Genomic DNA, 25,096 nt, shown 5'->3' on the forward strand with positions numbered 1-25,096 from the left:
TAATAAGATATTTTTCAATAGGTGCCTTCCCATGTAGAGGTTTGTGGGAATGAGATAGCAGATGGAATGGCTAGGGAAGGCGGCTTTAATGATTCTCCTGATGGTGGCTGTCTTCCTTTCTCGGAATTTGCTTCGCGGGTCAAGTTAGAAATCAACTCCTCTTGGAGAAAAAATCCCCTCACATGAGTGGTACGTTGGCAACCTCCCTGGCGCTGTCTTAACAGAAGTAAACATTAGATTTGAACAAACGGTTCTAGCTAGGCTGCGAACTGGTCATCTGCGTGGTCTACGTTTTGTGTCGGGCATTAAAGTCTATCCGTTTTGCTCGAAATGCAACTTGGCTCAAGCCACTTCTGCCCATATATTCTGTTGCACCGATTGTCTGTGGAACCAACTGCTTTCCTGTGCTGGAGTTGTTTTTCGCGGTTTGAAGTCCAACGGTTCATGGACCTGATCTGATGTTGCTGTCGAATGAGTGGGATAAGGCACAAACAAACAACAAGCTGAAATTTGTGGAGGTGTCTCCCTACGTTGGGCAGTCAACCAACCGATGAATGGCTAGTGTACCCTTTGGCTTTTCTTTTGGACTATGTTAAATATTCATATGCGCATCTTCCAGATTTATTAAGGTGTTATAAAGACTTACTGTTGAAAAAATAATACAATAGAATAAACGAGTAAACACAGTACCTCTCCAAAGTTCTTTTAGAGTTCTGAATAATTAAAATACATACAATAATTAAAATACATGTACGGAAAAGCAGAAAGAGAATTCTGTGTAGAATGTGTTCACTATTTTGTTTCACAACCTCTTGCAAGCGAACCTTCGTATTTGTCATCTAAGCGGCTCAAACGGTATAGTGATTAGGGGAGCCACTGCGATACGATGGGCCAGGGTTCGAATTCCGGAGAAGGCATGGATGTTTGTAAATGTATAGTACCTGGCTAGCATGGGACACTCTAACTATGCGGCGAGCCAAAAGTCTTTCGAGAGAGGTTAATAATAAGGGAAGAGGGTGCATCATCGGGCCCATCATCTCAGAGTGCTTTTCTTCAAAATTGGGGACGAAATTCAGCGAAGTCCTACTATCACCTGTATGGTACTCAAGGCTCTTGCAAACGACAAGCGCAATCTTGCTTTCGTTGTCCTGATTAATTTCGTGGGCTTGTCCTGATGTTACTATCACACAAGTGAAGTAAGTCACAGAACCACAACATTTGGTTATCTCCTCGAGACACGTTCAGTACGACTGCATGGTAACAGCCTTCACTTGCAGTTCATACGGAGGCTTTCTTGAGAATAGTTATTTTTCAAGATATCCCATAAAGCATAACATGAGTTAATATCCGAGTTTGCGGGACCACTGTCTCTCACATTTATAACGTTCAGGAGACCCAGTATGACATTACAATCACATTAAACGTCTCATGCGGGAATCAAGAACAACATTTACAATGTGTGGGCGAATACCAGCTCGTATGAATTACTGAGTGTGTAAAGGGAGGTCTTTTACCATTTTCAAATGTGAGGACAATTGATGAGCACCGCCAATTCTTCTCCTCCACAGAAATATTGGCTAACATTTGTTGACGCTGTCTGTGAATGTTCCTTTTGCAAGGAGCCCATCTTCTACAAAAGTGTGATCGAAACATCTTTGTGTGCCTACCAAACCGTTTGTTTAAAAGCATTATAATTTTCGCCTTTTGTTCAACTGGTCAGTACCCGATATTTTGCACACTGCCGTTCTGCGGCAAATTGGAGCACGATACTTTCTTTCAGATTTTTCATAAAACAATTGCACGGGAATACGGTTTTTTAACATGCAATTTACAATACAAGAAATTTCATGGGGTGATTGAATTGAATGATATTTCGTTCTCTACCCTGTTCATCTTATAGTACAAGACGACTTGCCGGTACCGAACTCTGTTTTAATGGACTACAATTAACCTCCGATTTACGACCGGCAGATTAACCAGATTCCGTCAAATTTAAGTACTTTATTTAAGATTATTGATCTTTAACTAACTAAATATATATAGATGAAAAGAGGAGAAAGAAAACTTTGCTAAAAATAAAAAGTTTCAAGCAGTATTTTTTATATCAATTTGAATTCAATGACAATGCTCATGTTCTCTTGTAGGAATATTCTTTAATGAAATTTATAACTTAGTTTCTTCATTTCTAAAGATATTTATTCTAATATAATTCACAATGTGTTCTTTTGAATACTGATTTCATTTATCCAATCAATAAATATATTCGACAGACTAAACTGCTTGAAAAAGCGGCTAAATTGTTAATAATATTTCTCTGTGATTATAATATGGGTTATTCTTCTTTTCTGTGTTTTTTAATTGCCCTCAGATTAACTACGGTTTTGAATTAACCGTAGACGTCGTCAATGATATTCTCTCGGTAGGCGAATTTCCTAGGTGCACATTGGTATCGCAACAATCAGAGGCTCTTCTGAAATAGATAAATGGGCTTCGACTGCAAAATTCGCTCATGTGATGCTTCATGGGAAGAGGCAACAGGAATTCATTTTTTGAAATTCTGAGTATCTAATATGCATTCATATTCTTTCTAAAATAAATTAACAGATACTGAAATCGTCTAGCATATTACTGTGATTTTAATTCTTTCGCAAATAAAATTAAGCCAAAAAAATTCTCGTAGACAAAAAATCGTGGACAAAGTTTTCGCAAATTAGGAGAGCTTGACAATTCTCCTTCACGGACAATTATTTTACAAACCTATTGGTCCAACGTGAGGAGCTTTTCTTATGGTTCTAATAACAATGTGCAGCTAAAAAATTCGTTGCCGGTAAATCGGGAGTCGATTATAAAATCCGGTAAATCAGGAGTCAAGAAAGATCACTCATACACATAAATTGAGCAATTCAGTTTTTAGACTAAAATTTGAATGAATTTATGAAGAATATTTTAGGGAAACTAGCTACGAGCTTCAAACAGTCAGTCGAAATCGGTGGAAATCACGATTGAGATCTACTCTATGTTATACTAATATTAGACTCATGCTTTTCTGTTTGAATATAATCCTTATTTCCGGAATTAGTATCAATGAGCAGTCCTCCAATTTGAGATAATTGCTGACTGAACAATGTTTCGTGCAGAGTTTATAAGGTATTTTATATTAATTAATCAATTTTTATGATTTCAGTCTAGTTTGTAACTTCTCCTTTCCTTAGCCCTCAGCAGGATACAAATGAGATTTTAAAGAATATTGCGAAGACTTTGAATGTTTAGGCACAGAGCTTTTGTAAACGGCTCTTTCAGCTTTATTTTCTAAGCTCTGCTATTTAATATTCTGGTATTATCCATAATGCTAGCTGACATTAAATCGCGCCGTTAAAATTTCAGCGGGCTTACTTACAACAAATTTGGGCAATCACGGGCTATAAATTCTTTTTAAATTGTAAATTCAATTTTACATTATTTTAAACCTGCAAATGACGGTGATTTGAGTGTTCGTTCAAGTACAAGTTGTGTCCTTTGTTGAATTCAAACTTAAATAACCCTTTGTTGCATACAAATAATCTGGAGAAGTTAAAAGAAAATGTTTGCATTTTTTCTACTTAAAATAACCTTAGTAATAATAATAATAAAAAATATTGAAATTTCGTTTTAAATAATTGCTACAGTTTGTTCACTACAGTGGACAGCATGCATATACGTACATGCATACAAATCTCTTCCCAACGATTTACGGTCATTGCATTTGAAATCATTTCCTGCCTTGTTTGCAGCGATCATTACCATCTTCTAAATGGTAAATCTACAACTGACATGTACATACAGATCTCCCCAAAATACCTTCATTTCGTCGATTGTGATTGAATTCATTTTGCTACGATTTTGTAACCTTTACCTATTGGATTCATATGTCAAATGTTCTAGAAATTCCTTGCCAAACATAAACATTTCCTTTGGTGCTTTGGCTTGATAAGCAGTACATTTAGGTTTCAATTCCCTCTTTTCGGTTGATCTTTATCTACCCATTCCACAATTTTCTCAAACTGACATTTAAAATAAAATATCTAAAATTACTAATTATGAATAAAAAATGGCATTATAAAAATGTAAGCAATATTATATAATGTTTACTATGAGAAATTGTACTAACTTAGAAACAGAAGTAGCAGCCATTTTCCAAATAGCAATGCTTTACTTAGTGATGCTATACAGGCATCTATGATCGAAAGTTGAAAGTTCTAATAATATAGAATGAATAAACACAGGAATGGAATCTGTTAAAGCATTTACAGAAGAATAAACAAATTTAAACTTTTGTCTACTAGAGTGGACATGATGCGACAAAGGGATAAGAAAGTTTATTTCATACCATCATAAGACTTTATTGTAATGGAAAGATAACTCTCCTGTCACTCAAAATAGGATCTAACGGACTTGCTAATATTGCACAGTAGGACCCTTACGGCTACTTTCTGCAGTTAACCATTCCAGTAGTGTCTGTTTTATTTTTCTGTTTTGGAAAAAATAATAAGACCTGCTGAGCAAATTTTGAACAGGGGTCTTCATACTTTGCTCAAACTTTTGTCATTTTTTTTCCGTCAGTGCTTCATGTTTCTGTATATTTGTTTTAGTTTTTGTTGTCTGTTTACTAGTTTATTGGTTGAAAATTGAGCAGAAGTCAGAACAACTTGTCTTCAGAGCAACGCTTGAAGCGATTTGTGACCTCAAACAACGCAGACAAAGATTTTGCCCGCAAAAGACCTTCGACGTGTTTGTGTAGGTTCGAATACCAAGGATAAAGGCCTTAAAGTTTCCAAGGCTTGTAAGAAATCTTTCCTTAAACGAGAAGGCCGTTTATATTGAGATCTATCCCTTCCACCGAATATTAGGATTTTTTCCTTCTCTCTCTTCATTCTTTATTTATATTTTCCGGCGCTTGTTTTCTTCAATATAAATGTGCTCTTTCACGAAGGGAAAGTTGAGAAAGCTTTTTGAGGAAAATTTCACTTCTTTTCCCTTCAGTATGGAGACGAACAAATAATTCAACTTATGAAATTCGTTTTAATCCTGCTGAAATCTGCTACAAAAGCGCATTGATAGATGAGGATGTTTATTTTCGAGTTTTATATCACGGAAACGAAGTGAACTATTATGACAGCGCATGACTTGTGACTTAGTAACGAAAATTATATTATAAACATTAATGCACTTTGTATTACATATGGAAATTAACCCTTTCATTGATAATTGAAATTATAACTAGTACTCAACGAAATGTTCTCAAGAGTCGAATAGCAAATAGCTGTACATTTGAGATACGTAACTGCTTCTGTAGAAACTTAGAAACTACTTCATATAATTACAAAAACAAACATATTTGATTAATTTCTAAAAATTCATGTAACTGAATAAAAAAACATAAAATAATGATACTAATAAAAAATCTGAAAGCTTTTAGATTTTATATTACGCAGAAAGGGGCATTCTTTTGTGTTACCTTTGTTTGTAGAGACATTTTTCATTTCGAAACAGGAAACATTAAAAATGAGCAATGCCCTCGCCTGGACTCGAACCTCGGACCTCTTGAATACGCGCGAGTATGCTGACCATTACACGACGACGGCAAGCTAAGATCGCGGGAGAAATACCTTATATACTCCCCCTTTTAAAGGGCGACTGGGGATTAGGGGTCCCAATCGCCAAATCCTGGTGGTGCATAATCATCATCCATCACCTTTTTTAGTTCGGGCCCCAATGTAGAGACATTAAGTATTTTTTGGAAGCAGGAGAGAGATGAAAAATGAGCAAATCCGTCGCCGGGACTCAAACCACGGAACGCTCGAATACGCGCTGAGTGTACTGACCATTACACCAAGAAGGCAGGCTAAGAAGGCGGGAGAAATACCTTATATATTTATTAAATATCATGTTCTTCGCTCTTAAGCCACATAAAATATAACAAAATATTTAAAAACAGCATATATTTATAATTTTCGATACACAGTCTCGTGCGCTGGAGATAAACTTTTTTTTTCTAAACATTGTTGCCGTTGCTCGCTTTGAAATCGTTGAGTTTCTTAATCAATAAGTCATAAATGCTTTATAAATATGAAATAGGTAATAAAACAAATTCCAAATTCTCGATTCCAGATGCCCGTATTCGGATGAAGACGCACGTCATTCAAAATTTGATGGCTTTAGGCACCGTTGTTTTTTATGACAATGCGAGAGACATACATACCTTTATGCAGATTCTTCATTATTTAATTTCTTTAAACATGATACAGGGCAATATTATTTGGTGGCAACAATTTGAAAAGTGATTCAGACTTAAAAAATTTTCGATGCAAGATGTCAAGACGAAATTAATAGCCCTTCTGGGCTAACGCCCTTTTGGCTAAAAATTCACGTGTCACCCTACTCAGGTAGCCTTCTTGTGGTTCGCTAAATTTAAATAACCTGTCTTTCTGCCCCGGAGAAGCACTCTATCTAGTTATTTCGCTGGACTCGGACACCATTTAAGATATTCTATGGAATTTAACACATTATTATCTAATTCCATGGAATATTAATTAGTAAAATAATCCATATAATATTAATTAATAAGATATTCATATGCTCACGCTAATAATTATTTCATGGAATTCAATTAATTATTTAAATTAACCGAAGACTGGGAGTTTCAAGACGTAAAAACATTAGTAATTACTAAGAGCATTTTTTAATTGAAAGATTGTTTAAATTTCATTCCGATATGCTAAATAAAATGACTATGCGGCAAATTAAAAATTATACATCACCGAAAGAATTCTTTTTCATCTTCAGCTTTCTTTCTCAAAATTTATGAGAAATAAAAGCTCCCAATACTGCAATGACGTAATATTTAAAGAAAGAAGTTACCTTAATACCTCTGATCAAATATGCAAATATGATTTTCAAAAGTTGAAGTTAGTTGTTGCAGTTGGAAATATCGGAGGAAAATTTATGATAGAGGAACATACATGCTATCTGAAAATGCTAGATTAAGTTTATTGAAATTATGATGGATCAATACAAACATAGGGATATTTTAAAATTAAAGTTGAAAATCGTAACAACCTGTAAAACAATTCCAAATTTTACCAAGTAAATGATTCTGAGCATAAGTCTATAAAGTTGCAGCTCTGACTACTGTTTAATAGGCTTGAAAGATTAAAAATGCCATATCAGTATCTAGCTTTAAAACTTATTAAACATATTATCATCATTTTTTACATGTGTGCAAAGAACAAATTAAGAAATTTCTACTTTTCCCAGTTTATAATTTCAAATTAGAAGTTTGTACAGTTTGCAGTTTAAAATCTGGCTAATTAGTATTTGGTAAACGATACGGTTAATTCCACAATGCCTAACTGAAGAAATGAAACCTAACTTAAAGGACTTAGTTTTAATCAGAGAAAGAATCTGATGTGGACACCAAATGACTTCCTTGTACAGCCTACTAAATCATACGCATTTTTTGCTGCATTTCATTTAAACTTATTTCCTCGAATTTCATTAGAGACATGTTTCTCATTCAATTAATTCAGTTCTTACTTTGCGGCAAGGCAAAACTACACAAAACCTCAAAATATCTTCATTAAAAATTGAAAAATACCGAAAAACATAAAACACCAAATAAAGTTAAAAACAGTTAAAAAAACAAAAGAAACTACTATACTAGAAACTAACTTAATTCACTATTCTTCTAAGTTTCAAACGCAAACAAATATGGCTGCTCCGTTAGGCTTAGCCATACTTAAACAACTTTTAAATTTTTGATAATTCTACAACTATTGAATGCAGATTAACTAAGGGCATATAAAAAACTTAAAAGAAAGATAAGAACAACATAATTCAGTCATTTGTAAAGCAAAAAATGCACAATTTACCAGCACATAAAAATAAAAACAAGAGAACTTGTCGAGCCGAGTAACAGAGCGGGTTACTCATTACTTGTTATATTTATATACTTTGGGTGCAGCCGATTATAACTAAAAAGGGAGATGTGCAACTGCGTTTTATAACAGTCTTATATTCGAAATTTCAATGTTCTGCGGCTATTCGTTTTTGAGTTAGGTGAGATACATGCATACTTACCTACGTACGTACGTACAGACGTCACGAAAAAAAAAATCTCTTCTGATTTCATTTTAAATCCAATTTACAATCCGTTTTGGGAAAAAAGCATCCATTGTTCTATCTTGCGTACAGATGTCACTCAAAATCCCTGTTAAATTGCATTCGATAGCGATCAAAATTGATATTTCCGTTGAAATTTGAAGCCGGAAATTAATTGCGGGTACAATACTTCCTTTACTTCATAGAAGGAAGTAATAGCTACCATATTGGTTGACTATTTAATTCACTTTAATCTGAAGCTCACAAACAAATTTAAACAAATTTCCACTAGCAAGGTACTTAAAAACTTCCACAACTAACCAGCAACAAGGCATTCGATGGGGTTTTTTTTTTAATTGAAACTAATGCAAATCTTAATTAGAAATCGATCTAATTATAATGACAACTCTGATCACTCAGAGTTTCTTTTACAGTAAAATAATTTTCGAACTTGTACAGTGACTAATTCTCGAAAGTGAATGAATAGTGATGAAGCACATACAACAAAATAAACTCAAACGATATAGTTTGAAAATAAATTATACAAACTAAAATTCGCTCGTGTGCTCTAAAAAGATCTTTAAAAGAAATATATAAATAATAGTTACAGTACTTATAAATAATATTAATAGTTATTGCAGTACATATTAATTCATAGTTAACACGTACTAGTTAATTAATGTTAACATGTTAATTAATAGTTAACATGTATGTTATTAATAGTTACAGTACATATAAATAATATTAATAGTTAATATTAATAATTACAGTTATAAATTATGAAAGTGTAGCTCATGCATACTCCTCACTGATAAAAATCTTAATGATAAGAAGAGTAGTTTTAAAAGCCGAAACAGTAGTCTTCTATATGAAAGATTTCCTTATAAACAATAGTAAAAATTCTGACATATTATATGCCGTCATTACGTGGTGAACTCCGGACAAGAAGGGTAGTATATAATTTTGAAAGTTATCAGAAATTACTATCTATTATTTTGAGTTAAAAATTATGTACGTATTATTTCGATGGTACTTATCCATGATGGTGAAGATGTTGTATTCTTATATAATTTTAGCTTCGAAAAAGGAAGAACCCAATTTTATTGTTTCTGAAGTTCAAATTATAGGATTGTAGTAGTCATGAAATGAATAAAAACGTTATCATGAATCCATTAAAACAGTTAATTATGTACATTGTATGACTAGACCAGAGAAACGTTATTTCCGATTTTCGTTACAAAACTTTCGCTTCAATAGTCAGAATACATTTTCAGATAGGGAGGAAAGAAAACTAGAAATCATTTGACTGCTCCTGAATTCTTCAAGTCAACTTCAGCATAGAATCTTCCTTATTTTCAAGTAAGGACTGTATGCCTAAGAATTTAACGAGAGCCAATAATAAACCTTTCATTTGAAGGAGTATTTTTAATTTTAAAAATATAAAAAAAGAGAAGGGCTTTGAAGAACTTAATGCTTGTTCCCTTCTTGTAAAGATGCAATAATTATTCTGCATCTCTCGCATTTATTACATTTTCTTACAATAAACAATGCGTATTTTCTTTTTAGTTAAGCTTATTAAGCAACAATATTAAGCATTCTATTTATTTAAAAACTTCCTATACGCGTATATTTGTGTAATAAGTAAAGTATAAGTTTAATGCTAAATTCTGTCGGATAAAATGTAAAAGGCATTTATTAACATACAAGCCGCTATGCGACCAGCCTTCGTCTGGCTTTTAAATGTACCGGGAAAATGCCTTAAGGAAACACTTTAATTTAAAAACTGCACAGAATTTTATTCTGCAGAACAACTTTATCAAAAAAAAAAAAAAAAAATATCATTCAAATTTTGAAAAAATCGCTTCGATGTGCACTGGCTCTTGTCTAAATGCACCTTATGTACCAAATTTCGTAGCTCTGGGTCTATTAGCTTACACGCAGTGCGAACAAAAGACACACACACACACAGACAGACTCTTTCTTTTTATATATATAGATAACAAAAATACTGCTATTTGCATTTGACTTCAGAAAATCTCGCAGTAGATTAAAATAGTTAAATATGGATCACGCTGTTAATCCTTGTGACATTCCTTCTTCGCATTTTACTTTTCTCATCATTTCGATAGCTTACGCATTTAATATGACAGGAAAATATTCCTTAACACTACAATAGTGAAAACTTCAAAAATAGAAATTAAAAAAGGCAATGTTTATCTTTTTATGTTACATAAAAATTAATTTTAAAAATTCCGAAAGCTTTCAGATTTTATATTACGCCTAAAGGAGCGTTTTTTTTTTTTTTTTTTTTTTTTTTTTTTACGTTTTGTATGTTACCTTTATTTACTAAATATCAAGTTTTTCGAACTTAAACGACAGAAAATTCAATTCAATAGCAATATCACAAAACTATTTAAAAATGGCATATCTTCAGAATTTCCGACAGACAGTCTCGCACGCTGGAGATAAATATGTTTATTTTTCGTATAATGTTGCCATTGCTCGCTTTGGAATCTTTGAATTTGTTAATAAAAAACTCGTTAAAGTGTTACAAAATATGAAATCGATAATAAAACAAATTCGAAATTCAAAATTCGGGCTTCCGGGTGCCCATGTTCGGGTGGAGGATTGCGTTATTCAAAATTTGGTGACTCTAGGTACCGTTGTTTTTTCACAATGCGAGAAACATACGTGCATTCATGAAAACTCCTCATTATTTGATTTCTTTAAATATTATACAGGGCCATAATATTTAAAAAGTAATACGCGAATTTAAAAACAACAACAATTTAAAAAGGAATAGACCATCCATAGTGAACCCACGCAAAAGGCCGTTGCGTGACTGATAGCTCATGTTGGATAACGCTGTTTTCCGAATGATAATATATTTTTTATATATTTATTTTCAATATCTAGGCGAAGATTTACAAAGAATCAAAATCTTATAAAGAGAGGTTACAAAGAATAGAACTAAGAACAAAATGACCGAAGGCATTGCCTAAAAAGCGTTTTTATCTCCCAGCATCACGACTCTTCTCGAAGACCACGAAGAGCTCCCACCAAAAACAACAATAACAATAGTTGCAGAATGTATAATACGATCTAAAACTATAGAAATTTAATACAGTCCAATTTTAAACTGAAAAGCAGTGTAAAAGTATTGGAATTAAAAGAACTCAGTTTTTAAAAAACGTATTTTTTTCGAAGTAAAATATTTTTTGTTGTTGATTTTTACGTTTTAACAAACAGTATATACGCAATGAACATCGTATGTATAACATTTAAATCCGTTACATATTCCACCTTCAACAAATGTATAAAAAACTGCAAAAAAGTGTAAATCAAAAATGAAAAATATTAAATAAAGAGAATTTACTTCTGTCGACATATTGTCGTCAGGGGGCTGGTGTAATACCTGTTTCTGAACTGACTATGACAAAAATAAATTAAAACAATTAAAAATTAAAATCTCAACTATAAAACAACTAGTGTCATTATAAGTCCAAACCCTACAGACTAAATTAGGAAAAGAAATGCTGTCCACTTTTCCAAGTATCTCAAAATATCAAATAATTACGATAAACATTATCAAAACTATTCATTGACAAAAAGTAAAAACATGTCGAGTAAGTCATGAGTTTGGATTCAAAAATCTAATATGGACACCACCCTTGAACGGCCTATTAAATTATACTCATTTTTTCCTGCATTTTATTTAAAATTATTTCCTCGAATTTCATTAGAGGTACATTTTTCATTCAAGCAATTCAGTTCTCACTTGGCGGTAGGGCAAAACTACATTAAAAATCAAAACAACTTCATTAAAAATTTTTAAATGCAGAAAAAAACATAAATCGCCAAATACAGTTAAAAGGATTTTAAGAAAAAAAAAAAAAAAAAAAAAAAATTACAATTAAAATTAGAGTTTCTACGCAAACAAGCAATTCTTCCAGCGGGCAGGAAGACACATTTTTCTGTGCACAAAACTGAAAGTTTACTTTTGGTACTACTCTGCAAAAAGACACTGAAGTTAGTGCACCAACTGACTTAATTCGCTATTCTACTGAGAGTTTCAAATGTCAACAACGTTAAGCTCGGTAGCACTTAAACAACTTTAAAATTGTTATTATTCTATAACTATTGCACGTAGATTAACTAAAAGCATAAAAACTTTAACCCGAACAAACAAACAAACAACAACAAAGAAAAAAAAAAAAAAAAAAAGAAAACATGATTCGATGCTTTTAAAGCAAAAAATGCAAAATTTACCAACATGCAAAAATAAAAATACTGAGCTTACCGAGCCTGGTGACAGAGTAGGTATATATATGTTGTATGATCATAAATTCAATTAGTTATATATATATACATATATATATATATATATATATAGTATATACGTTTTGTGCGGCCGATTGTAACGGAAAAGGGAGTTGCACAGTTATATGTTACAGCAGTTCCATATACAAAATTTCAACATTCTGAGTCTGCTCGTTTTTGAGATATGCGATATACATACATACGTAAGTATGGATGGTACAGATGTCACGAAAAGAAATCTCTTTTACATCCATTTGGAATCCATTTTACAATCCGTTTGGGTGAAAAGAGTCCTTTATTCTGTCCGTACGTACAGATTTCACGCAAAAGTATCGTTTATATGGATTCGAGACTGTCAAAATGGATATTTTCATTGAAATATGATATCCGAATTTGTTTTCTTTTTTTTTTCTTTTTTTTTGTGATTACAATACTTCCTTCACTTTATGCAAGGAAGTAAAGACATTATATTAAATATATAAGGTATTTCACCCGCCTTCCTAGCGTGCCTTCGTGGTGAAGTGGTTCTGCACGCTGGGCCGATATTCCAGAGGTCCGTGGTTCGATTCCCGGCGAAGGCGTTACTAATTTTTTATCTCTCCGACTTTTCCAATTAACCTAATGTCTCTACAAATAAACAACATATCCATAAACAACACAAAAAACATAAAACACAGAAGAGAACAAGACTTATTTGTAAGACTGTAACGTCTAATCAAATTTAGGGGTTGGGACTGACAAGGACACTACTAGTTTTATTGTTATTCTGGTAAAATGATGCCTGGTATACAGTCTGGTAATATGGTATCTGATATACTTTCTGGTAATTTTGGCGCTCATCTGAACTGTTTTAAAAGTCAAAGATAAAATATTATTAGATTATGAACTTACAAATAATGGGGTGTGTTTTGTCAAATGATGGTACATACACTGTTACTAGTTGAGACATGTCCTTTATGAAATACTTATAATCTATAAATAGGAATATGGTTTTATTTAGTGCAAAACGCGCGAGAATTATCTTCCTAGTAAGAGGAATACTATCGAGGAGGGCTCTCTAAGAAAAAGAATATTTGAAGAAATTTATAAACGTTTTGGTTGTCAGAATCTTAGTTTTCGAAAAAGAAAGTAAAGACACAATCTTTAAGTTGCCTAGCTTTACACTGATACCTTTTTGAACACTTATGGTCTGTGAAATGAAGACTCTCAGAAGTGCATCGAAGGAAAAGTAATTATGAAATTGCTAAGGTTAAAAAAAGACTCTTAATCTTCTTACAAAAAATAGGAAAATTTATTTTATATAAATTGCCCACGTGTTACGGATACGTGTATATGTTTTTTTTTTAAAGCCGTTGTGCGCGTTATAGTCCATAAACACTTATAAAAACATATGAATTTAGGAAGAATGAAGACTGGGAATAATGTTTGAAGTGCCACTTTTTTCAGCTTGTCAACACCTCCATTTACTGATTTTGATTTACTGATTTTACTGCTCTACGCAATCTTGATCTAAAATATGCATTTTTCACATAAATAGCTGTCCTTAACCCCTTTGTTAATGAGTTTGAGGAAAAGACGAAGGTTACAAGAATGGACTCTTTACGTAGAAGCATTTCTCATAGCGATAAAAAGAAGATAACTTCAAATTATACAATTCAGTACTTTGCATCTTTTCCTTTCTGTTATCGTACCTCCCTTCGCCAGAATTAAGGCAAATGAGTTTTTCTAGAAAATTACACCATTAAATATAAGCACATTAAAATATGAGCTATTGTCCTTCCCTAAAAGAACAACATTTTCCTTTATAAAATAAAAAAATAATTACGTACTCGAAATTGCAACATATTTTTTTTTCATATAATGTTCTGCCTGAAGTAAACAATACAGATAAGTGATAAAAGCATTTTACGATATGGTAATAAAATAGTCATGTTTTTCTCGGAAAACTTTTCAAATGTCGCATTGTGTTAAGTTCCATATATTAAATGACAGGCTGAGTTATCAAGCTTTGAAATAATGATGCTTTTTTCTTACCTTCTGTAAATTAAGATTCCAAGAATTTTCAGTAATGATTCTAGTTTTTGAAACACATGAAAACTCAGTTATTATGAAACAGAAAATTTTATAATGAAAAAAATTATCAAACGCACATTCTTCCCTTGAAACACGGTGCACAAACTCACTTAATTTACTTAATACGAAGAGTTTCAAATGTAAATAAATAGCCAGTACGTTAGGCCTAGAAAAACTTACACTTTTAAATTGTTGATAATTTTACAACTATTGCATGCACTTTAACTAAAAGCATAAAAACCTGAGTCGAAACATAAGAACACTATAATATAATTCAGTCATTTGTAAAGCAAAAAATGCACAATTTACTATATAAGAATAAAAAAACACAGCTCACCGAGCCGGGTAAGAGGATGGGTGTATATAGATATGTACGTTTGGTGTGGCCTAATGCAACAAAAAAGTGGAGATGCACAAATAGATGTTGCAGCATATACAAAATTTCACCATTCTACGGCTAATCGTTTTTGAGTTATGCGAAATACATACGTACAGACGTCACAAAAAAAAATCACTTCTGAATCCATTTTACAATCGGTTTTTGAAAAAGAGTCCTTTATTGTGTGCGTACATGCAGATGTCATGCAAAAAATCGTTAAATGGATTCGACAGCGGTCAAAATTGATATTTTCGTTCAAATATGATACTCGCAATTTTTTTGCGATTGCAGTACTTCCCTTACTTCGTACTAGGAATTAAAAATAGGAAACCAATGCAGATTTGGATGAAGTAGTCATCTACCAGGCTTCAAACCAAATCTATAGTTTATTAATCTGGGGTTAACGTTTGTAAGGTGATAGATTAAATACAAACAGTAGATCTGTGCATAAACTCGGTAAAATGTTAGCAAACGAACATAAAAGACAGTTTTTAATTAGAGTTTATACGCATGTTCATGTTCGTAAAATGAATTGCATGTGATCTATTTGAGGGCAACTTGTTTGGATTATAGTAAGATCAGTGCTGTTTGTTTTCTTTAAAATCGTTCATCTTTAAGCAAGTGGAAACCCTTACTGAAAAATGCACTCTTTGGCAAGTGTTACGTTTTATTACTTTCATATCAAAATCAGCATGTGCTAATCGCTAGATAAGAGGTATAATAACTATTATCTTCACAATATATTTAATGCTATAGGTTTTATACCTTTTGTAAACGCTAGCTTATGCCGGGGCGGTACAGTGGTTACATAAGCCTACTGCGCTACCGAAGAGCCCGTGCCCGAATCCCGGAGAAGGCCTGGATGTTTGTAAATGTAGTGTCTTTGCGGCATGGGGGCACTCTAACTATATAGCAAGCCGAAAATCCTCTCGTATTGTTTTGTGGTAGGAGAGAGGAGTGGGAGACCCTCGAACCTCTCCCCCCCCGGGGGTGCTGTCAGTCAAAATTGGGGTGAAAGTAGAAGTCCAATCTCTTTGAGGCTCTGGCAACCATACATCCATAAGATACATGGACAAGAAGACAACAACAAATGCTGTCTTTTAAAGCTAAAGGGATGGAACGTTTGAATCCTCTAATTGCACGAATACTGAACAATATCTGATATTTCGAAAACTCGAATCTTCGCGTTTTTTCCCGTCATTTGGAGTAAAAAGTGCAGTGTTAGTGATATATTCAGTGCCAGTTATATATTCCTCTACCTTCTAAACTTTCTTTGAATTAGGAGCCCACCAACAGTCGATTTTGAACGTTGAAAATTTTTGAACGCTGTTAGTTCCGACCTGGGTTTGACTTGAGGCGAACGGGCTGGTTGCATGGGCGTTTTTGTAGTTTTCCCCATGTGTAACGTGTATACGAGCCAGTTCTTTTAGAAAGTCCTCCACGAAGGCTTACCTTACCTTACGCCTAGTGTGCTTTGCCGTATTTAACTAAACCTCAAACCTCTTTGATTTCGGAAAGTTCTGGAAAAATGTAAAAATATGCATTATTTTTCAAATATCTTTTGTCGAGTTATATTGACAAAATACACCTCAAAAGCTATTCAATACCTCAAAGTATTCAAAAATTGCCCAGGAGTGACCACATGGTAAAATCGTTGAATTCTGGTACTTCTAACCCGAGTTTAAATCCCAGCAAGTGTTAATGATTTTCTTCATGTGTAACGTTGAAACGAGCCAACTTCTCTTAAAAAATTATCCATGAACGCTTTCCTCTCCTTGGTGGACCCATTGTACGCGTTGCTGTAATTAAAAACGTATTAAAAAGCTAAGTATTAAGTACTTATGTAGCCTTATGTATTTCCTTTGCTAAATATCATTTGTACCTTTTTAATAAAGGATATTTTAAAGAATTTCACTCTTAAATTTGTTTTCCATTAAAAGTTAATTTCAAATTTTGCTTTTAATTAAAACTTTTGATATTACACAAAAATCATTTTTTACTTTTCTTATTATTCTTACAGGGAGAATTTACCAAATTCGAGATTCGAAAACTTTTTAAGATTTGAATTCGAGGAAGTTTAGGATTCATCCAATCTAAAACTGTAGGAAAGATTAAGCATGAATTTTCTTCGAATTAAAGACAATGAGCATTCCTTTGCACTCTTCATTAAAAATAACAGGAATACATGTCCTCAGGATAAAAATAGACAGAAACTGAACATAATTAACTCAAGGTCATCACTTTCTTTGGTTGGGAAATTCTTATAAGTCATAGCTCATAGCTCTAATGACCTCTTTTATCCGACCACAGATCGGTATTTGCCTGCATCCCTCTGGATTTTGAAATTCGACCTTATTTGGGGGAAGAAAGTAAGTCTACGGTTACAAAATGCGTACATGTGAGGCTGCACGCTTTTAATTCCAGAACAGACGGTTTTTCGAAGAACCGCCTCATCAGTTGTGAAATCTTAAGAATCTTTCCCCCGTTTTATGGATGTTGCGGAAAAGGGAAACACCCGAAGACCTTAAACCTGTGGTTTCTGACATTCTTCTTTTGAAGTTCAGTTTACCTGTACTTTTTGAGGAAATTTTTTCCTGAAAATGCGGTGTAATTAAACGCGGAGTTTTTTAAGGAAAAAAGGTGCCACATTTTAGTTTTTTCAATTTCTCTTTAAAATATACAGGTGGAACTGTGCACGGGCGGCTATTGTGTGCTTCCAAGTACTTCATTTGCTCAATTTAAGCTGATTTAAACGGCGTTTTGTTTCTAGAAGCAGGTATGCAAGTCACTTACCGAAATATCATTGAAAGCATGCTTCACATCCTGTTAAATATTAATTATATTTGAAAAATCTTTGTTCTTTCGGCGCATCTTTTAATTCTGAGAACAGCCGTAAATCACAGGGCGCGAGTCAAATCTTTACCGTTTGGCGGACTGTATTGCATTTCGTTATCATTTAATATTCAAATCGTCATAGTTACCTTTGACTGACCACTTCTGGGATCATCCATTGCAAGGATATCTTCAAGTCCATCACTGAATGTACTATGCCGTCCAAACAAACTCAACTTTTGGTCGCATATTACATCACACTTTCAGCAATCCCAATACTTCAACAGCAGTTTTTCGATTTTCATATAAAATTTTATTACATTGGTCTAAATTTCGCTCTCCCATTTATACCTCAAAATTAACTTGAAGATATATACGTATTATCTTCACCAAAGTTAATTCATACCTCTTTCTATCAGCCTGAAATTTAGTTCACACATGTTCAACAACGGATACTCATATATGCTTCATATGTAGTTATGTCACGGTGATCATGGTGACACCCCGCAGCTATTTCCGGAATTAAATCATTGCACTTTTTATATATTGATTGGGCAGAATATACACCGGATCCACAAAATCACAGGCTTTTGTCTTTGCAAATAGTTGGTCGTACACAAATACTTCTAATTACAAAAATGCTTTAAATTACCCAAAAGATTTATGTTTTTGTATTTTTAAAATGTAAAAAGAATTAATTTTGTACAAAATGCGAAACTTAATTTTTTACCCCGACCCCTAAACTTCTGTCACAAAGTGTATAAGAACCAATTTCCCTTAGAAAGTCTTCTACGAAGTCATACCTTCCCTTAGGCAGATAGCCCTCGTGTGCTTTGCCATAATCAACTAACCCAAACCAAACCAAACCAAGAGCAGAACTCAAATCAAAGAGCGAAATGGTTGATACGTAACTAAAAATAAAATATCAGTTTATGAAAAGGTTTCTGATGTTAAAGTATTAAGTTCTGCGCATTCCTATTCATGTTTTTGTGAAAGAATTGATCAATATAAATCTTTTGAAAATGTAAATTTTATTCTTAGAATTTTGCAGAATTTGTGTTCTAGAAAGCATTGGCATAATTTAATATTTTCTCGTAGCCAATCCATAATATTACTTGCATTCATTTTAATTAAAACGATTATTAAATATGATTTACAGATTATAATTTTAACGTCATAAAACTTCATGAAAATATCAGTAACGTATTTTTAGACTTGTAAATCACTTGTGCGAAAAATTCTTTCGGCATACCAAAGGTAACGTACAAGTTAAAGAAATAAATTGCAAAAGAAAATCATTGAATGCATCAAAGAGGGACAACATCACTATTTTAATTTTTTTTACCGATTCCCCTAATCCAAATTGAAAATGACATCAAATGCCACAAATTTTGAAATTAAATATCTCATACAATTTTCGATGTATCACAAAACACACATGAATGAATTTTGACCTCGTTATGAAAAACTAAAACTCAAGAGTCAAACTCTCGTGTTTTAGTTTTTCATAACGAGGTCAAAATTTTCCTAAATATAACTATAGTGACCAGAGGAAAGTAAAAAGTTGGGTTCCGTAATTTTTGCAAACTTGATGATTTTAAATTTAAAAATGGTAAAACATGAATATTTGCTTCATTTAATACATTTTTGTAAATGGAAGTATAAGACTATAACCACCGGTTACGAAAATAAAAGCCGAGTAAAAACTTTTCTGTAATGTTTTCTATATAGTATGAACACTTACAGGTGATTTTCGCTTTTTGACAAAACGATCTTTTAATACATTTCATATAGCAATAATCTGCTATGTATAAGACTCTACGTATAGATTTAATAGTATTACTAAACTATTATTCAAACAGACTGTTTTTTTAAATAACTACCTTTCCAGAAAAGCTAATGATATGATAATAAGCAACTGCGTATGTTAATGTTACAAATTATTATGCTTACTTTAGAAATACCTTCAAAAGTTAAGTTACGAAAAATTAGTGATGCAACAACTATTAACTGAGAGTATTAACCTCTGAATAATTATTTAGGTGATAAATAATAATAGAATAAATTAACATTACAAGTATATTCAGCCATACACTTACTCTTTGTTATTAACTGCAAGAGATAATTATTTTCTTTTGTGTTAAGTTTTAAATTTAACTTTACTCTTATGCATTATTCGCTTTCTCGTTCTTCTTTGCCATGGTTTGTATACTTAGATATGTAGATTCTTGTCCATTTTAACATGTGCTCATGTGTGTAAAGAAAGTTCGCGTTTAATTATTGCGAACTTTTAGAAGTGACTGAAGTGAGCTGTTTACATTTCTCTTCGAACATATTTCGAAAATCAAAAGAAATCTGGAAACCCATTTTGATATTTTTTGGTCTGGCAGAGTTTTAAGAATAAGTTTCAACTGTTAAAATTATATTTGAGACATGTCAAGAAAAAAACTTTGTATAAGAGCAAAGTCGCTTTTAATTATCGCAAACACTCAAAAGTGATTTGTGACACACTGTTTAGCCAGTTTATAGTGAGTCTCGTCGATCAAAACATGTTTCAAAGTTAAAAAAATCTGCTGTCGATATCACATGACTTCCTTGTATGGAATATTAAATTATACTCATTTTATTATTTCCTCGAATTTCATTAGCTATATTTCTCATTTAATTAATTTAGTTCTCATTTTTTACAATTAAAATTACGCAAAAACAAGCAATTCGACCAGTTAGGAAGCAGGCAGATTTTTTGCTATACAGAACTGAAAGTTTACTTTTGATTCCACTCGGCAAAAAGACACTGAAGGTGCACAAACTGACTTAATTCACTATTCTGCTAAGTTTCAAATGTAAACAAATATGGCCGCTGTGGTAAAAAATTAGGCTTAGCCGCACTTAAACAACTTTTAAATTGTTGATAATACTACAACTATCTCATGCAGATTCACTAAAGGCATAAAAATGTTAACGGCAAGATAAGAACAGAGTGAGTTGCAACCAAAAAGAGAGGTGTACAATTACATGTTATAGCAGTCATACATCCGAAATTTCAACGTTCTCAGGCTACTCGTTTTTGAGTTTTGCGAGATACGTACATACATACGTACGTACGTTCAGACGTGAAGAACAAATCTTTTCTGAATCTATTTTAAATCTTTTTTGCAATCCGTTTTGTGAAAAAGAGTGTTTTATTCTGTCCTTACATACAGATGTCACACAAAAATACCGTTAAATTCCATTTGATAGTAGTCAAAATGGATATTTTCATTGAAATATGATGCCCAAAATTTTCGCGATTACAATACTTCTTTTACTTCGTACAAGGAAGTAAAAACTCTCAAAACTTCATTGGAGTTTGATATAGTTTTGTGTTTCGATTATAAAAATTGTAATTTGAGACAATTAAAGGAAATAAATTTTGTTTCCGTAATATGTGCACGTAAATTTAGCCTTTAATTATCGGAAACTTTCAGAAGTGATTTATACCAAACTGTTTATATTTCGTTTCGACGAAAACATATTTCGGAGTTAAAAAGAAGTCTCAAAACTCCTATTGACGGTTTTAAGTTTGGTAGAATTTAAAGAATATTATGTTTCGACTATAAAAATTATAATTTGAGACAGTTAAAGAAACAATCTTGTTTCCGTTGCTTTTGATGATGAAAATCATCGATTATTTTAAAAAAGAAAAAAGATGTAATGATTAATAAACAAAGAGTATTAAGAAGGGAATCCAAGGAAGAGAATTTAGAGATTCATGTAGTACAATATCTAAACTAGTAATTTTATCATAGAAGAAAGACAAATTGAATAAATTAAGAAATTTTGTGATTGCTAAAGATTCACACCATGCTTTTTTTTCGGATGGGAGCAGATAACTGAATAACTACGTCAAGGTAACTGAAATAATTAGATCGTTACCATATTAAGTATTAAATTATACATTTTTTAATCAATTAAGTTCTGATATATGAAGTTACCATCGTTATCTGAGATCAAGATTACAATTAAGGGGAATGGCAACGGGCTGCGTTATATTACTCACATAGATATTCTTCGCTAAATAATATGGCAGTAAAATTTTTAAAAAAATTCTACATTGGATTTGTTGTCGGCATTAAAAAGTAAGGAGGGCTACTTTATGTAATTTTAGAAAACTATTTTTTCTAGTACTGTAGGAGTACAATAGCTAAGTCGTGGGGCAATGATTTTTTGGGCTTCAAAGTTCTAGATCGGATTTGGAACAGGACTGCTTTTTACGGTATTTTTCGCATAAATTACAGTGGAAGACAATGCTAAAATTATTTAAATACGAAAACGAATCTACTAATTAAAATGTAAATTAGAAAAATATTAGAAACAAATCTAAACTTTGCAAGAATATTCTGCGTTCGAAAAAAAAAATAATATTAAAAATATTTACTAAAATCGCCTGAAATTCGCAGAAATGAGCACCATGCTGAAGTTACGATCCTCTGTAAATAATATATATTTGTTAAAACAAAAATTATATTTTTTCAATCAGATATAATAATGCACAAATTATCACACTAATAAAAAGTATTTGTATAACATATGTCAATTATTATGATAACACAAGATGTTTCTTCAATATAAGATAAAAATATGTAAAATAAATTTTTAATTTTGATTGGCAATAGCTCCTTTAATCCTTCATTTTAATCTGTGCATTCCCCCTTTCTAATTTTAATTTGAATATTCCCCCGCCCCTTTCGAATTTTAATTAGGCTATTCCTCCTTTCTTTTCTATTTTTAATGTAGCAACCTAAACCACGTCATTTTAAATTAACCCGCATCAGACGGTCTTACATAATGCAACAATACACTGGTATGTAATAGCCAATCATTTTTTTTAAGAGCGAAAAATTTTTCCTCATTCCCACGCTTTTTCTGAATGTATCGGCACGTTTCTACTTGCTTGCTTCAAAGTAACACGTCTCTGCTCCGCTTTCTATATCATCTTTTGTCTTAAGATGGGGTCCAAAAATGGGGGATGCTTATTGCGTTCGTAATGATGTGAATATGCATCGCAAGAATTTGCGCAGAAATAAAATTATGTTGTATCTATGGCTACGTTTGCCTGCAAGTTTCATCATTCTATCAAAGTAATAAACCTTTCCAGTCATCTATTACTTACTTAATTGTTATACGTAATGTTATACGCATTGTTATACGTAATGATAGATTGCACACTTAACCGATTATAGCCTGATAAAATTTATTTTCCCAAAAGAAACACTTAACAGTTCTAGAAATTTTCACAAAAGTGCTCGTACAGCGCTACTCAGCATGGCTGAGCTCAAGCAGTAGTTGCCACTTCAAACTACTAGAAAACGTTAAACACAAGGTAATGTACAAAGCTTCAATGCGTAAACTAGCAGAGTGATCTCTCAATACTTTGAGCTAAACTCTGAAATCAAATTTGAACTAAACTAAATTGATGTTGTCTGCTGTCTCTTGTTTGCTGTTGTCTTATAGAGTTTTTCCCCTAGCCACCGAGAAATTTCCAGTTACAGTAATGTAGGGCCGAATACACCGTTACACAGGAATGGGACCAGTTAATAGCCGTTCCCACTGGGGTTTATCTGAGCTAACGGAGACAACTGACGTAGCCGACCAATCTCCAAAATCAGTTTTACCCCATAGGACAGCAAGTTCGAAAATTTGAACTGCAGGCATAGCGTAGCTAGTCGACACATGGAACTGACTCCGTTAGCTCAGTCAAACCCCGTGTGAATGGCCCTTTACAGTTACATAGGAATTGGACCAACATATGGCCAAATAGTCACCACATTTGACGACTTCTTGCCTACTTGAGAGACAAAAATTAGTTGTCAAAATCCCTCCAGCTTGGCGCTATCTTGCCACGGCGAAATAGTCATTTACATCAATGTTAAATGGACTTGCCCCTGTAATCGTATTTTTGCGGGTGAGTTTCGCTTTATTGAGGCCTTTCGGGTTACGTTATACAAAAGTTACTACAATTTACGTATAATTTCGCTAAAATTACTTAGATATGTACAAAATGCGCAACAATGTATATTAACAAGCACTATTAATTAAATCATGAAAGGTGATCTACTCCGTAATAAATGGGGAAAATTCTTTGGTCTTTTTCAAGGAGCAGCTGAAGAGTTTCAACAGAGCTTAATAATGTATATCATTTTAATCTGAATTTTCTCAACTTTTGTTATATATATGAAAGTAGAAAGTAGTAAATCATAAAAACGTGAGACCCAGTTGGTCAAAAACTGCGCGTTGAGCTGCAAATTTTAAAATAGATTTATAAGAAAAGAAGAGGTAAAAACTAGTTAGAGCCGTAAAGAACATTTGAACTTCCTAATTCCTGATATTACATGTAAAAAAAGTCAAAACAGCTAAATCTAAGTAAAATTAAAAAAAAAAAAAATTACGCGAAAAAAAACCTCTCCATTACACAAAAAATAGAAAACCTGTATAACAAAATCAAAATTTGTACTCGGAAAAAAACCTTTGCAAGTAATATAAAACAGAAAAATTGTACGTATAAAAAAAGTGGTCAATCTTCCCTGTTCAAGGTTTCAAACAGAACTTATCAAGGGAAAAGTGCTTGAAGCCTCCAACCTAGTGGATGACACCCAGAAAAACAAACAAGCACATTTCGTCGAACAAATATATTGAGACTGAAAACGGCTTTCCTTGTTATTAATTTTTTATTCATGTATTACTAACGATGTCTCAATAGATTTGCCTCTTTTCCCGACGCGCGTGTTTTAGAATATTAAAGTGAAACTAAAAAAAAGATCAAAGCTATAAATTTTAAACAAGAAAGAAAACTGATGATCATGTTGATGTTCTTTACGCCTCTAGCTAGTTTTTACCTCTCCTTTTCTTATAAATCTATATATATATATATATATATATATATATATATATATATATATATGTGTGTGTGTATGTGTGTATATGTGTTACGGTGAAACACCGAAATCTGGAGAATGTCGACTTTCACCGGAATATTTTCCGAAATATTTTCCAAATACTCTTATTTCTGACTTACACCGGTCAATGTCGACATTCACCATGTACTAATGGTGAATGTTGAATATATAACAATATTATATTTTCTTCTCCGTAATTCAGTCGCTAATAAACGCATTTGAAACGTGAAATAAGAACTTAAGAACATGAGAACCTAAAACACACAATACATTCAAAATGAGAAAGGAAAATAATAGAAGTTAAAAGCTTACTTAATTATACAGTACGTTCTAAATGAGAACATAAAATAACAGTAATAAAAAACTTACTAAATTATGTGATTCAAATCTTATTTATTGCAACAACTTAAACTATTATGGC

At 32.6% G+C, this 25,096-nt stretch overlaps 1 protein-coding gene and 1 long non-coding RNA gene across 3 annotated transcripts in view; one reads left to right on the plus strand and one right to left on the minus strand.

The window, feature by feature from the left end:
* The window catches only part of LOC118203019 (patched domain-containing protein 3-like), a 331,935-nt gene that overhangs the window by 185,165 nt on the left and 121,674 nt on the right, over positions 1 to 25,096 (minus strand). The gene's annotated exons all lie outside the window — the stretch shown is intronic.
* The window catches only part of LOC118200771 (uncharacterized), a 123,959-nt gene that overhangs the window by 14,503 nt on the left and 84,360 nt on the right, over positions 1 to 25,096 (plus strand). The gene's annotated exons all lie outside the window — the stretch shown is intronic.

The sequence above is a fragment of the Stegodyphus dumicola genome, chromosome 2 (assembly GCF_044657685.1).
Source record: "Stegodyphus dumicola isolate Sdum_Otavi_A_Nest chromosome 2, ASM4465768v1".
NCBI lineage: Eukaryota > Metazoa > Arthropoda > Arachnida > Araneae > Eresidae > Stegodyphus > Stegodyphus dumicola.